The sequence below is a fragment of the Coregonus clupeaformis genome, chromosome 20 (genome assembly GCF_020615455.1).
Source record: "Coregonus clupeaformis isolate EN_2021a chromosome 20, ASM2061545v1, whole genome shotgun sequence".
NCBI classification, from domain to species: domain Eukaryota; kingdom Metazoa; phylum Chordata; class Actinopteri; order Salmoniformes; family Salmonidae; genus Coregonus; species Coregonus clupeaformis.
The window spans coordinates 15,623,680-15,637,803 of record NC_059211.1 but is presented as its reverse complement, the minus strand read 5'-3'; the positions used below and the strand labels follow the sequence as shown (position 1 = coordinate 15,637,803).

At 48.5% G+C, this 14,124-nt stretch overlaps 1 protein-coding gene across 3 annotated transcripts in view; it reads right to left on the bottom strand.

Annotated features, from left to right (window-relative positions):
• The window catches only part of LOC121533712 (rab GTPase-activating protein 1-like), a 170,347-nt gene extending 165,941 nt beyond the window's left edge, over positions 1 to 4,406 (bottom strand). For all 3 annotated transcript variants that reach the window (XM_041839880.2, XM_041839882.2, XM_041839883.2), the window contains exon 1: positions 4,320 to 4,406. The gene's annotated coding sequence lies outside the window, so the exon portion shown is untranslated. The remainder of the gene's footprint in view (positions 1 to 4,319) is intronic.
• Positions 4,407 to 14,124: the final 9,718 nt, after the last annotated feature.

Here is a 14,124-nt window from a genome sequence, read left to right as displayed (position 1 = left end):
CTGATGCGTTTAATATGCTGTATCTGTCTGCACAGAAGACAGGCTAGATATTAGGCTTGTCAGACAGTTGGTTTCCTCTGTGGGCCTAGTTTTAAACATTTCCAACTAGTCTAGTAGCTTTATTCTTGCTGACTCGTCTGTGTGTGGTTAACTGAAGTAACGGCAAACTGTTTCTAGCCCATGCTACTGTAGGCCAACTACCCATCTTACACTACAGTTTAGGCTAGGGAGTGGTGAAAGCAATTGGCATCAATAGACCTTACAACATAAGACAATACTTGAGCCATTTAACTAGTCTAACTGGTTGTGTGGGCAGAGGTTGGCCTTTAGTTTCTGCCTTACAGGTTTCTTCCTTAAACTTGTTGCACGTACAGGGACAAATTATACAAAGATTAGTCATCTAGCCTAAACATTTCACTCTGTTTTGGTTATCAGAGCAAAATGTGGCTTCCGTCTAAAATGATTGAGCTGACCCATCTAGGTCACTCAAGGCAAGTCTGAATCATTTTAGGTAGGGCAACAACTTCTCCTTGGCCTTGCATCTCCTTCCAGTTGTGATCTAATGATGGGTGAATGTATGTCTAAAGCCCTACAGCCCGGGGCTATGACATCATCCTGAGTTCCTGTGGAGAGCGAGGCTAGCTGCTTGGTTACAGCAACTGGTGACAGCAACTTTCCTGCCTCTAGCAAATAGGTTGCAGTGCAGTGGGGTACACACAGGCCTGTCACTGCCAGTTTTGACTAAGGGTGCATCCTCTAGCTAGAAAACAGGGTGAGAAACAGAAACCTCAGAAGGAAAGGAAGAGGGTAGGCAGACTGACTAAGTATGAGCCCTGCATGTAGCTTTTCTCCAAGCAATGCTGAAAACTTTTTTGGTCCTCCAAAGCATAGCGAACTACTTCTACTAGGACCATGTACTTATAAATAGCTGAATATTAGGGTACCATATTTTCTTTATTTTAGGTTAGGTTACATAATGTTGAGACCTCCCCTAATAATAACTTTTAAGCTGGTTTGCACAACATTGTTCAGTCTTTGTCTGCTCATGACTTTATCCTATATTCCTTGACCCAAGTGAGGTTATTTAAGCCTAAACTTGAGTTGTCTGTCTGTGAGTGTGAGAGAGATACACACTTTGCAAATGTGGTTATCACTTAAAGTGATACTTCAGAATGTTGGCAATTAAGCCCTTTAATAATAATAATAATAATAATAATATGCCATTTAGCAGACGCTTTTATCCAAAGCGACTTACAGTCATGCGTGCATACATTTTTGTGTATGGGTGGTCCCGGGGATCGAACCCACTACCTTGGCGTTACAAGCGCCGTGCTCTACCAGCTGAGCTACAGACGACCACACTATCTACTTCCCCAGAGTCAGATGAACTCATTACCATTTTTATGTCTCTGCGTTTGAAGGAAGTTGCTAACTAGCAGTAACGCATTTGCTAACTAGCGTTAGTGCAGTAACTGGAAGTCTATGGTAACTGCTAGAATGCTAGTAGATACCATAGACTTCAAAGCATTGCGCTAATGTTAGTTAGCGTTGGCTCACAAAACTACCTCCAACTTCCTTTATACTAGATTCAGATACATAAAAATAGTATCCATGAGTTCATCTGACTCTGGGGAAGTAGATAAAGGGCTTCATTGCCAAAATCCCGAAGTAACCCTTTAAAATGCAAACACATCAGTTGCTGCAGAAGTGTAGCTTAGTGGTTAAGAGCGTTGTGCCAGTAACCGAAAGGTCGCTGGTTCTAATCCCCGAGCCGACTAGGTGGAAAATCTGTCGATGTGCCCTTAAGCAAGGCACTTAACCCTAATTGCTCATGTAAGTCGCTCTGGATAAGAGCGTCTGCTAAATGAATGAAATGTAAATAACATTTTTAATAAGTGTGAAACTACAGTAAATATGTAGCTAAATGTCGCTTGTGTTCAGTAGAGTAAACAACTCCACTGTATTTGTTCTTCTGGTATAAGGTCACTGTAAGACTTGTGAAATAACGTTGTTGTTTGCACTACCTGATACAGTCAGGGTGCTGAGGTAGTCCTACAGAGCTCGCCATCCTCATGTATACAGTTAATAACAGTAAGTACAGTTATTATACAGTAACATTCTGTCTTATCTCATAACATTGGAAAAGCGTTCTAGTTAAGGATGCGGCAAATGACTACCTGTTTAGCATTGGAAGGTATGTACGTAATCTGTAGACTGTTCTGATTAGGAGGTCCTCGTTTGCGGCGCCGAGCAGTGCACAATAAATAATTAAATCCAAATTGTTAGATGCTACCACCCCCCTCAAAATCAAAAACAAACATGATGTCAATGTTTGCGCACAAACGCTCCACACTGCCCATATTGCGAGGCTGATTAGCTAGGACAAACAGGTGTGAAACACAGAACCATCTACCGATTACGGATATAGGCTCGGATGTGGGAAAAGTGTCGCCAAGCAACCACAGGCACAGGGCGGCAAATTACTTGCAAGGTTGTTATATGTTACCAGACCCGAGTTCCACTCCAGTCTAGAAAACTGGGCTAGGTGCTGTATATCTTTGGATTGAATGATCTCATAAATGTCATCTTAAATGACATGCCTACACTACAGACTGTTTTTGCAGGTTATAGTGCATTCTCAGCTGTGTATGACCACTCTCCTCCCATGAGCTAGCTACCAGCAGACAGACGGACAATGTAGACAGTTAACATCAATGTCTAGAAATGGATCATGCAAGTGAATTTCAGTGAAACTAAGCTAAGTATAGGTGTGGCCAAAATCCAAACTTTTTAACATACCAGTAGTCAACATCAGGTGTCCAGTTTGTTCATTTCACACTAGGCCTGATAGTCCAGGATCAATTTCACACCAACTTATAATGAGCCTGAATGTCACATGAATGGATGATAAGGTCCAACTCTGAGTTGAAGCAGCTGCAAAGCAAATTGCTGGTTAGCTAGCTTGCTATTAAGTTAGTCAATGGTTATGTGTTGGTCAGGTTCTACACTTTCCCCACCTCTACAATACCCTCACAAACAGTGTTACATAAGCTAGCAGGACAAGCTAGCTATAACATTAGGACATGTATTGTAGTTAATATCAAACGTTCGCTAGCTAGTTACCTTGAGTACAATGGATGTTTACAAACTAATGTACCCTACCAGCTCTCGAAAACCCGTAGAAGTTAGTTTTGCCCAGGGTTGGCTGCATGTGAACTACAATTCCGACTGCGTTTTAACAGTTTAGGAACGTCAATAATCATTGCTTGAAAAACGGGTTTCGAAACATATGCTGATATGCCCCTTATCTTTCATATCAGCGAGAAATATATTAAATAATCTTACAAATAAAAAATATATACACTTAGCTAGCTACTGTAGCAGATTTGCACAGATCCATATTCTGTGTGTGCCTCCAGATGACACTACACTTCCTCCCCAGTTATGCTTCATGTTACACACAGGTGTTCTGAGCAAAATATAGATAGCTAATTAGCACAGGTGGTCACCTCGGTCTTCCGTAAACAAGCGCTGTAACGTGAAGATATGGCCGTGTGGGAACACTAACCCTATAAAAAGGTGTGTAGTAATTTAACCTTTTTTAAATGATTTCTCGCAGATATTAAAAGATAGCATTCTATGTTCCCAAAACCGTACCGCAAGCGATTTATGTCAACGTTTAGAGCAAGCGTGGGGGCTCTTAAACGTCCCCCGGGAATAATATACCTTCATCAATAGGCGCTAAAGGTAGCTAGTTAGCGTCTATGAATGGGTTAAGGAAACTAGCTAGCTACTAAGTTAGACAACTAGCTTGCTAACGTTAGCCTCTCAAAACTAATAAAGTAGTCAGTTGGCTAGCTTAGCTGGCAGATACTTTGTAGAAAAGCATGCCAAAATGGTGAGGTTGCAAGCTAGCGAGCGAGTTTGCATCAAAATGATGTATTTGGGGGGAAATTGTTTAACACTTAAGATACCATGTAACGTGAATGTAAAACCAGGGCTGTCACAACAGAACTAACGTTAGCGTCATTTGTCAAAGCACACATACTGGGCAACAGGAGGTGCCTGCTGGCTATCTGTGCCAACCACTGAGGAGGTATAAAGAACTAGCTAGCCATGCTAATGGTTTGGCTAACGCTAGCTAGCCTGCAAATGACTCAAAACAGTTCACCCACCAGATTTAAGTGGTGAATGCTCGCGGGGGGAAAAAGTCAGAACAAAGTCACGTAACTAAAATGTAAGTAAGAATATCAAATTGCCCTTTTCATCACACGCAATTGCCGAAGCTAAATGTCTTCAGAATGTACATAACAACTTACTTGTTTAGAGTGACCGCCTCCGGATGAGTAGCTGTCAAGTTGCAGCAGCAAGACAAGCACTGTGAGGCACACCTGTGTGAAGCTTGCCACGATAAGAATTAGCGGTTTGCCTTCAAAATAAAAGTCCCAATTTGAAAGTGATTCAAACGGATACAAATAGTGAAATCATGCCATATTTGGACTACATAATGCTAAACAATGTCGGAATGTTGTTATATGAATAAAAAAAAAGACAAAAATTAGTTCATTTAACACAATAAAAGTACAAATCTATTGAAATCGCACTGTGGATGTATTAGACTTTAGAATTGTATAGGGGGCATACTTACAGTGCATTCATAAAGTATTCAGACCCCTTGACTTTTTCCACATTTTGTTACGTTATAGCCTTATTCTAAAATTGATAAAATAAAAACGATTTCTCATTAATCTACACACAATACCCCATAATGACACAGTGAACACAGGTTTTTAGAAATGTATAAAAATAAAAAACAGAAAGACCTTATTTACATAAGTATTCAGACTCTTTGCTGTGAGACTCGAAATTGAGCTCAGGTCCATCCTGTTTCCATTGATCATCCTTGAGATGTTTCTACAACTTGATTGGAGTCCACCTGTGGTAAATTCAATTGATTGGACATTATTTGGAAAGGCACACACCTGTCTATATAAGGTCCCACAGTTGACAGTGCTTGTCAGAGCAAAAACCAAGCCATGAGGTCGAAGGAATTGTCCGTAGAGCGCCGAGACAGGATTGTGTCGAGGCACAGATCTGGGGAAGGGTACCAAAAAATGTCTGCAGCATTGAAGGTCCCCAAGAACACAGTGGCCTCCATCATTGTTAAATGGAAGAAGTTTGGAACCACCAAGACTCTTCCTAAAGCTGGCCGCAAACTGAGGCATCGGGGGAGACGGGCCTTGGTCAGGGAGTTGACCAAGAACCCAATGGTCACTCTGACGGTGCTCCAGAGTTCCTCTGTGGAGATGGGAGAACCTTCCAAAAGGACAACCATCTCTACAGCACTCCACCAATCAGGCCTTTATGGTAGCGTGGCCAGACGGAAGCCACTCCTCAGTAAAAGGCACCTGACAGCCCACTTGGAGTTTGCCAAAAGGCACCTAAAGAATCAGACCATGAGCAGATTCTCTGGTCTGATGAAACCAAGATTGAACTCTTTGGCCTGAATGCCAAGTGTCACGTCTGGAGGAAACCTGGCACCATCCCTACTGTGAAGCATGGTGGTTGCAGCATCATGCTGTGGGGATGTTTTTCAGCGGCAGGGACTGGGAGACTAGTCAGGATCGAGGGAAAGATGAACGGAGCAAAGTACAGAGAGATCCTTGATGAAAACCTGCTCCAGAGCACTCAGGACCTCAGACTGGTCGAAGGTTCACCTTCCAACAGGACAATGACCCTAAGCACACAGCCAAGACAACGCAGGAGTGGCTTCGGCACAAGTCTCTGAATGTCCTTGAGTGGCCCAGCCAGAGCCCGGACTTGAACCCGATCGAACATCTCTGGAGAGACCTGTAAATAGCTGTGCAGCGACGCTCCCAATCCAACCTGACAGAGCTTGAGAGGATCTGTAGAGGAGAATGGGAGAAACTCCCCAAATACAGGTGTGCCAAGCTTGTGCCGTCATACCCAAGAAGACACGAGGCTGTGTGTAGATTGATGAGGGAAATAAACTATTTAATACATTTTAGTATAAGGCTGTAATGTAACAAAATGTGGAAAAAGTCAAGGGGTCTGAATACTTTCCGAATGCACTGTATATGCACTGCACAGCCTAACCTATGGATGTTTCACCCATGAAATGGGGTATCAGCCTACTCAGTGACACTCACAGAGCACAACTGTGTAGAGTTTACACAAATATTAGCGTCTTAGCTCTTATTGCAGGACTTTAACTGTGGGAAATCACTTTTCCAGTCAGTCTATTGTGTGTATTGGACATTGATATTACACTGTATAGCCTAGCCTACGGATGTTGCACCCATGAAATGGGGTATCTGTCACGACTTCCACCGAGGCTGCCTCCACTCCTTGTTCGGGCAGGTTTCGGCGTTCGGCATCACAGGCTTACTAGCTACTGCCGATCCATTTATCATCACTCCATTTGTCTTGTCTTTAATCACACACACCTGGTCCTTATTCCCTCATTAGTCATTGTATAAATGTTCCCTCTGCTTCCTTGTCTGTGTGGTTGATTGTTTATTGTGGAGGTTAGTGAAGCTCGGTGGAGCTCGTGTATTTTGTATCGACGGGATTATTTCCCGTGTGCCTTGTATTTTCCAGTGCGCCTGTTTTGTGCCCTGGAGTGTGTTTGACGCATTTCTGCGTAAACCTGTAATTTGACCCGTTCCACGACTCCAGGAGCATTCAACTATGCTAGCCAGCTTGGGTGAAGCGATGGATGGGGTTCTTCAGGTTGTCCAACACCTGGAGAGGAGAGAGCCCGATCCATCGAGACCAGCTGGCCAACCGGATCCCGCCACCACCCGGAGGGATCCAGATATCCCGACCACGGGAGTTCGACGGGACAGCGGCGCTGTGCCAAGGATTCCTTCTCCAACTGGAGCTCTACTACTCCAGCATCCGGCCGGTCCCATCGGAGTGGGAGAGGGTGTCCGCCCTCGTCTCCTGCCTCTCAGGGAAAGCCCTGGAGTGGGCCAACGCGGTGTGGAACGAAGGAGGAGCCGCATTGGAGAACTACGGGGAGTTCGCTCGCCTCTTCCGGGCATTCTTCGATCACCCGCCCGAGGGTCGAGAGGCCGGCGAGCGGCTGGTCCACCTGAGGCAGGGGACGAGGACTGCACAGGACTTCGCATTGGAGTTTCGAACTCTGGCAGCTGGGTCCGGGTGGAACGAGTGGGCCCTGATCGACCATTTCCGGTGCCATCTGCGAGAGGACGTCCGACGGGAGCTAGCCTGCCGTGACACCATGTTGTCCTTTTCGCAACTGGTGGACATGGCCATTCGTTTGGACAACCTGCTGGCAACCAGAGGACGTCCTGGAGGAGGTCTGTGTGACACTCTGGCTCCATGGACGTTGTTATTTGAGCCAGGGTTGTTCATTTTCATTGTTTGGGTGTATTTCTATGTTGGGGATTTCTGGTTGTTCATTTCTATGTTTGGGGTTAATTGTTCTTTATTAGTCATATGACTACCAATCGGAGGTAACGAGTGTCAGCTGTCGGCTCGTTATCTCTGATTGGGAGCCATATTTAAACTGTGTGTTTTCACATTGTATTTGTGGGTTTTTGTTCCATGTTTCTGTCAGTGTTACAGAGGACTTCACTATCGTCATTTGTTGTTTTTTGTGGTTGCTTTATTAAATAAAGTCATCATGTTCACTCCACGCGCTGCGTATTGGTCCGCTTCTTCAGACGATCGTGACAGAAAAACCCACCATCAAAGGACCAAGCAGCGTGTCAAGCGGCAACAGGACCCAGCTCCAAAGGCTTCCTGGACATGGGAGGAGATTTTGGACGGAAAGGGGTCCTGGACTTGGGAGGAGATCCTGGATGGGATGGATCGCCGTCCATGGAGCGAAACGGTGGAGAGGCGACGGCGAGAGGAGCAACGGCGTCAGCAGGGCCATCGTCGGAAGGTCGAGAGGCAACCCCAAAAAGTTTTTGGGGGGCACATGGCTTTAGCGGCTGGGCAGCGGGAGGCTGCCACAGGACTGACGGAGGCAGAGAAGGGGCGAATTCAAGAGGCAACCAGGTTACGGGGTCACTGGCAAAAGTAGGGAAAGGAGATGTAGAGGCACGGCGTGAGAGACTGAGGTGTGTATCCAGTCCGGTCCGGCCCGTTCCAGTTCCCGGGTAGAGCCAGTGGTGTGTGCCTCCAGTACGGTCCGGCCTGTTACGACCCCTCGCACCAAGGATACGGTGCGCTCGCGCCAGCCCGGCCCGGCCTGTTCCGGCCACTCGCACCAGGGATACGGTGCGCTTCGCCAGCCCAGCCCGGCCTGTTCCGGCCACTCGCACCAGGGATACGGTGCGCGTCGCCAGCCCTTTCCCACCAGTGCCTACACCACGCCCCAAGCCTCCTGTGTGTCTCCCGAGTCCTGTGCGTCCTGTTGCTGCTCTCCGCACTAGGCTTAATGTGAGTCCCCAGGGTCCAGCATGCCCTGTTCCGGCTCTCCGCACTAGCCCTTATGTGCGTTCCCAGGGTCCAGCATGCCCTGTTGCTTCTCCCGCACTAGCCCTGAGATGCGTGTCCTCAGCCCGGTACCTCCAGTTCCGGCACCACGCATCAGGCCTACGGTGCGTCCCCAGGGCCAAGCATGCCCTGTTGCTGCTTCCCGCACTAGCCCTGAGATGCGTGTCCTCAGCCCGGTACCTCCAGTTCCGGCACCACGCATCAGGCCTACGGTGCGTCCCCAGGGTCCAGCATGCCCTGTTGCTTCTCCCCGCACTAGCCCTGAGATGCGTGTCCTCAGCCCGGTACCTCCAGTTCCGGCACCACGCATCAGGCCTACGGTGCGTCCCCAGGGTCCAGCATGCCCTGTTGCTTCTCCCCGCACTAGCACTGAGATGCGTGTCCTCAGCCCGGTACCTCCTGTTCCGGCACCACGCACCAGGCCTACGATGCGCCTCAGACGGCCAGAGTCTGCCGTCTGCCCAACGGGGCCTGAACTGTCCGTCTGCCCAACGCCGTCTGAACTGCCCGTCTGCCTAACGCTGTCTGAACTGTCCGTCTGCCCAACGCCGTCTGAACTGCCCGTCTGCCCAACGGCGCCTGAACTGCCCGTCTGCCCAACGCCGTCTGAACTGTCCGTCTGCCAAGCGCCGCAGGAACTGCCCGTCTGTACTGAGCCTGCAAAGCCGCCCCGTCTGCCATGAGCCTTCAGAGCCGTCCGCCAGACCGGAGCCGCTAGAGCTCTCCGCCAGACAGGAGCAGCCAGAGCCTTCCGCCAGACAGGATCAGCCAGAGCCTTCCGCCAGACAGGATCAGCCAGAGCCTTCCGCCAGACAGGATCAGCCAGAGCCTTCCGCCAGACAGGATCAGCCAGAGCCTTCCGCCAGACCGGATCAGCCAGAGCCTTCCGCCAGACAGGATCAGCCAGAGCCTTCCGCCAGACAGGATCAGCCAGAGCCTTCTGCCAGACAGGATCAGCCAGAGCCTTCTGCCAGCCAGGATCCGCCAGAGCCGTCCAGCCAGGATCCGCCAGAGCCAGCCAGCCAGGATCCGCCAGTTAGTCAGGTACTGTCCCTTAGTCCGGTGCTGCCCCTTAGTCCGGTGCTGCCCCTTAGTCCAGTGCTGCCCCTTAGTCCGGTGCTGCCCCTTAGTCCGGTGCCGCCCCTTAATCCAGTGGGGGTTTAGTTGGGGGTGGTCATGTGGAGGGGGATACGGAAGCGGATAGTGACTAAGGTGGGGTGGGGACCACGACCTGGGCCAGAGCCGCCACCATGGACAGACGCCCACCCAGACCCTCCCCTAGACTGTATGCTGGTGCGCCCGGAGGTCGCACCTTTAGGGGGGGGTACTGTGACACTCTGGCTCCATGGACGTTGTTATTTGAGCCAGGGTTGTTCATTTTCATTGTTTGGGTGTATTTCTATGTTGGGGATTTCTGGTTGTTCATTTCTATGTTTGGGGTTAATTGTTCTTTATTAGTCATATGACTACCAATCGGAGGTAACGAGTGTCAGCTGTCGGCTCGTTATCTCTGATTGGGAGCCATATTTAAACTGTGTGTTTTCACATTGTATTTGTGGGTTTTTGTTCCATGTTTCTGTCAGTGTTACAGAGGACTTCACTATCGTCATTTGTTGTTTTTTGTGGTTGCTTTATTAAATAAAGTCATCATGTTCACTCCACGCGCTGCGTATTGGTCCGCTTCTTCAGACGATCGTGACAGTCTGCCCGTTTCCATCCCGGCCGACTCGAATCCAGAACCGATGGAGATGGGTGGAACCGCTAGCCGAGAGAGCGGAGGACGACAGCGCCAGTGCCACACTGGTGGCGCAAAGGGACATTTCACCACACGTTTTCATCAACGCTCTTCTGGGTTTGGAGGCGGCAGGCAGGGCACTCTCGCATCACCCCAGGTATCGAACACCCACACTCGTTCAGAGCCCTCTGCTGCGCACTGTAAAATACACATCTCCTTTCCTGAGCACATGGTAGTTCCCCAGTGTAAGGCGCTAGTCGATTCAGGCGCAGCTGGGAACTTTATGGACTTTATCGCACACCGTATAGGCATTCCATTGATTCCCCTATTAATTCCACGCCCCATCAGAGCACTTGATAGTCGACCATTAGGGTCCGGGTTGGTTAAGGAAGTTACTGCACCAGTCACCATGATTACCCAGGAGACTCATTGTGAGCACGTTACGTTTTCCATTATTGAGTCTCCTGCTTGTGTTATTAGGTATCCCTTGGCTAGCACTCCACAACCCCACCTTCTCATGGCCACAGACGGTTCTCACGGGGTGGTCGCGAGAGTGTCAGTGTAGGTGTCTAGGTGTTTCCGTTGGTGCAACCACGGTGGAAAGTCCAGACAGTACCTCCACCGTGCGTATTCCCCCTGAATACCTCGATCTGGCGCAAGCGTTCTCTAAAACGCAGGCGACTAAGTTACCATCTCATCGGGCGGGGGATTGCGCGATAAACCTCCGGGTAGACGCTGTACCTCCCAGGAGTCATATATACCCCCTGTCACAGGCTGAAATGGTGGCTATGGAGACATATGTCACGAGTCCCTGCGCCAGGGGTATATATGTCCCTTCGCTTCACCCGCCTCCTCGAGTTTCTTCTTTGTGAAGAAGAAGGACGGAGGTCTGCGCCCGTGCATTGATTAACGACCACTGAACAGGGAGGCGATAAGATTTAGTTATCCTCTCCCCCTCATTCCTTCAGTGATTGAATCAATGCATGGGGCGCGCTTCTTCACCAAATTAGATCTCAGGAGTGCGTACAACCTGGTACGTATCCGAGAAGGAGATGAGTGGAAGACAGCATTCAGCACAACCACGGGGCATTATGAATACCTGGTGATGCCCTATGGTTTGATGAATGCTCCCTCAGTTTTCCAGTCCTTTGTGAAAGAGGTGTTTCGGGACATGCTTGGTCGCGGTGTAGTGGTCTACATCGATGACATCCTGGTGTATTCCGCTACGTGCGCCAAGCATGTGTCCCTGGTTCGCAAGGTGCTGGCCCGACTGTTGGAAAATGACCTTTATGCTAAAGCAGAGAAGTGTATGTTTTTCTAGCAGTCCATCTCCTTCCTTGGATACCGCATTTCCACCTCAGGTGTGGAGATGGCGGGAGATCGCATTTCAGCCATGCGTAATTGGCCGAATCCAACCACGGTTAAGGAGGTGCAGCGCTTCCTTGGCTTTGCCAACTACTATCTGAGGTTTATCCGGGGCTTTGGCCAGGTCGCAGCTCCCATTACCTCCCTGTTGAAGGGTGGGCCGTCCCGGCTCCGCTGGTCTGCTGAGGCTGACCTGGCCTTCAGCAAACTGCGGGGTCTGTTCACCTCAGCCCCAGTACTGGCACACCCCGATTCATCACTACCGTTCGTAGTGGAGGTGGATGCTTCCGAGGTTGGGATAGGAGCTGTCCTGTCTCAATGCTCGGGTACACCACCCAAGCTCCGCCCCTGTGCGTTCTTCTCAAAGAAGCTCAGCCCGGCGGAGCAAAACTACGGCGTTGGTGATCGGGAGCTGTTGGCTGTTGTCCGAGCCTTGACCGTGTGGAGGCATTGGCTCGAGGGGGCAAAACACCCTTTCCTCGTCTGGACGGACCACCGTAACCTGGAGTACATCCGGGCAGCGAAGAGGCTGAATCCTCGCCAGGCCAGGTGGGCCCTATTCTTCACCCGGTTTGATTTCACTCTATCATACATCCCGGGTACGAAGAACGTGAAGGCAGACGCACTGTCCCGGCTGTATGACACAGAGGAGAGGCCCAGCGACAACTGCCGGCCTCCTGCATTGTGGCGCCGGTAGTATGGGCGATGAACTCGGATATAGAGCAGGCATTACACACAGATCCCTCTCCACCTCAGTGTCCAGATGGGCTACAGTACGTGCCTGCTCTTGTCCGTGATCATCTGATCTACTGGGCACACAAGTCACCCTCCTCTGGTCACCCAGGTATCGGTCATACAGTGTGCTGCCTGACCGGAACGTACTGGTGGCCTACCTTGGCTAAGGACGTGAGGGTGTATGTCTCCTCCTGCTCAGTGTGCGCCCAGAGTAAGGCACCTAGGCACCTCCCAGCTGGTAAGTTACAACCTTTACCAGTTCCACAACGACCATGGTCTCACCTAAGTGTTGATTTTCTAACTGATCTTCCCCTCTCCCAAGGTAACACCACCATCCTGGTCGTTGTGGACCGCTTTTCTAAAGCCTGCCGCCTCCTTCCACTGCCCGGTCTCCCCATGGCTCTGCAAACTGCGGAGGCCCTATTTACACACGTCTTCCGGCACTACGGGGTACCAGAGGATAGACTCTGACTGAGGTCCCCAGTTCACGTCCAAGGTCTGGATGGAACGTCTGGGAGTCTCGGTCAGCCTGACCTCTGGGTTCCACTAACCTAACGCCTTTCCAGTGTGTTCTAGGTTACCAACCGGTTCTGGCACCGTGGCACCAGAGCTACTGGTAAGTTGGATGTCGCCTATATGGGCTTGTTTGAGCTATTTGCCTTTGAGGAGGCCTTGTGTGTGTGTGTGTGTGTGTATTCCATGTTTTCTATTTTATATTGGCATGTGCACTAACTAGTACAGTGAAATGTCTTTCTTGCATGCTCTTAACCAACAATGCAGTAGCTGTAGACAAATTAATAAAAAAGTTGAACAAAAACACACAACAAATAGAAATAAGAAGAACATGAGAAAGTAAGTAAACTATATACAGGGTGCAAGTTCCAGGGTCAGTGCCAATACCATAAATACAATGTGCAGGGAAACTGGTGTGTGTGTGTGCACAATATGGACAACAAAGGCATTTCAAGCAGTTATAAATCTTTAATTGTCAAAAGTTAACACTGTGAAATATTTTGTTTGTTTGTTTCTCTTTTCATACAGCATCCTTTTGTTTAAGCATTTTCTAAAAATCCATTATTTTATGAATAACCTAAACCAACAAAAATTAAGAATGAAAATGTGTCCTTATGGGGCATGTAATTCTGTAGATATTCTCAATTGAAATGTATTGTCTAATTCAAGGTCTTTGTTTGGATTTATAGAAGCTTTTGAACAGACACACACATTTCACCCCTTTTTAAGGAGCAAATACATTTACATTACATTTTACATTTTAGTCATTTAGCAGACGCTCTTTTCCAGAGCGACTTACAGTTAGTGAGTGCATACATTATATATATTTTTTTTCATACCCCCCGTGGGAATACATAAACACCAGAAACAACACCCTAACACAACTGCTTTTTTACGGCCAATAATTGTATAACAGCTTCCTGATTCAATCTACAGCTTACTCAGAGGAGGCTGGTGGGAGGAGTTATAGGAGGACGTGCTCATTGTAATGGCTGGAATGGAATTTATGGAACGGTATCAAACACATCAAACATATGGAAATCACGTTTGAATCCATTCCATTCATTCCATTCCAGACATTAGAATGAGCCCGTCCTCCTATAGCTCCTCCCACCAACCTCCTCTGCTTTTAGTATGTATTCAATATATGTATTACTTTATTCAATGTTGGACAAAAAAACAAGTACAATACTAGCACTGGTGCAAAGAATTGGAACAGCGTAGGGACCTAATACCAAGGCTGCTTACCTTGGTATTGTTGTATCTAATGAGCATTGCTGTTG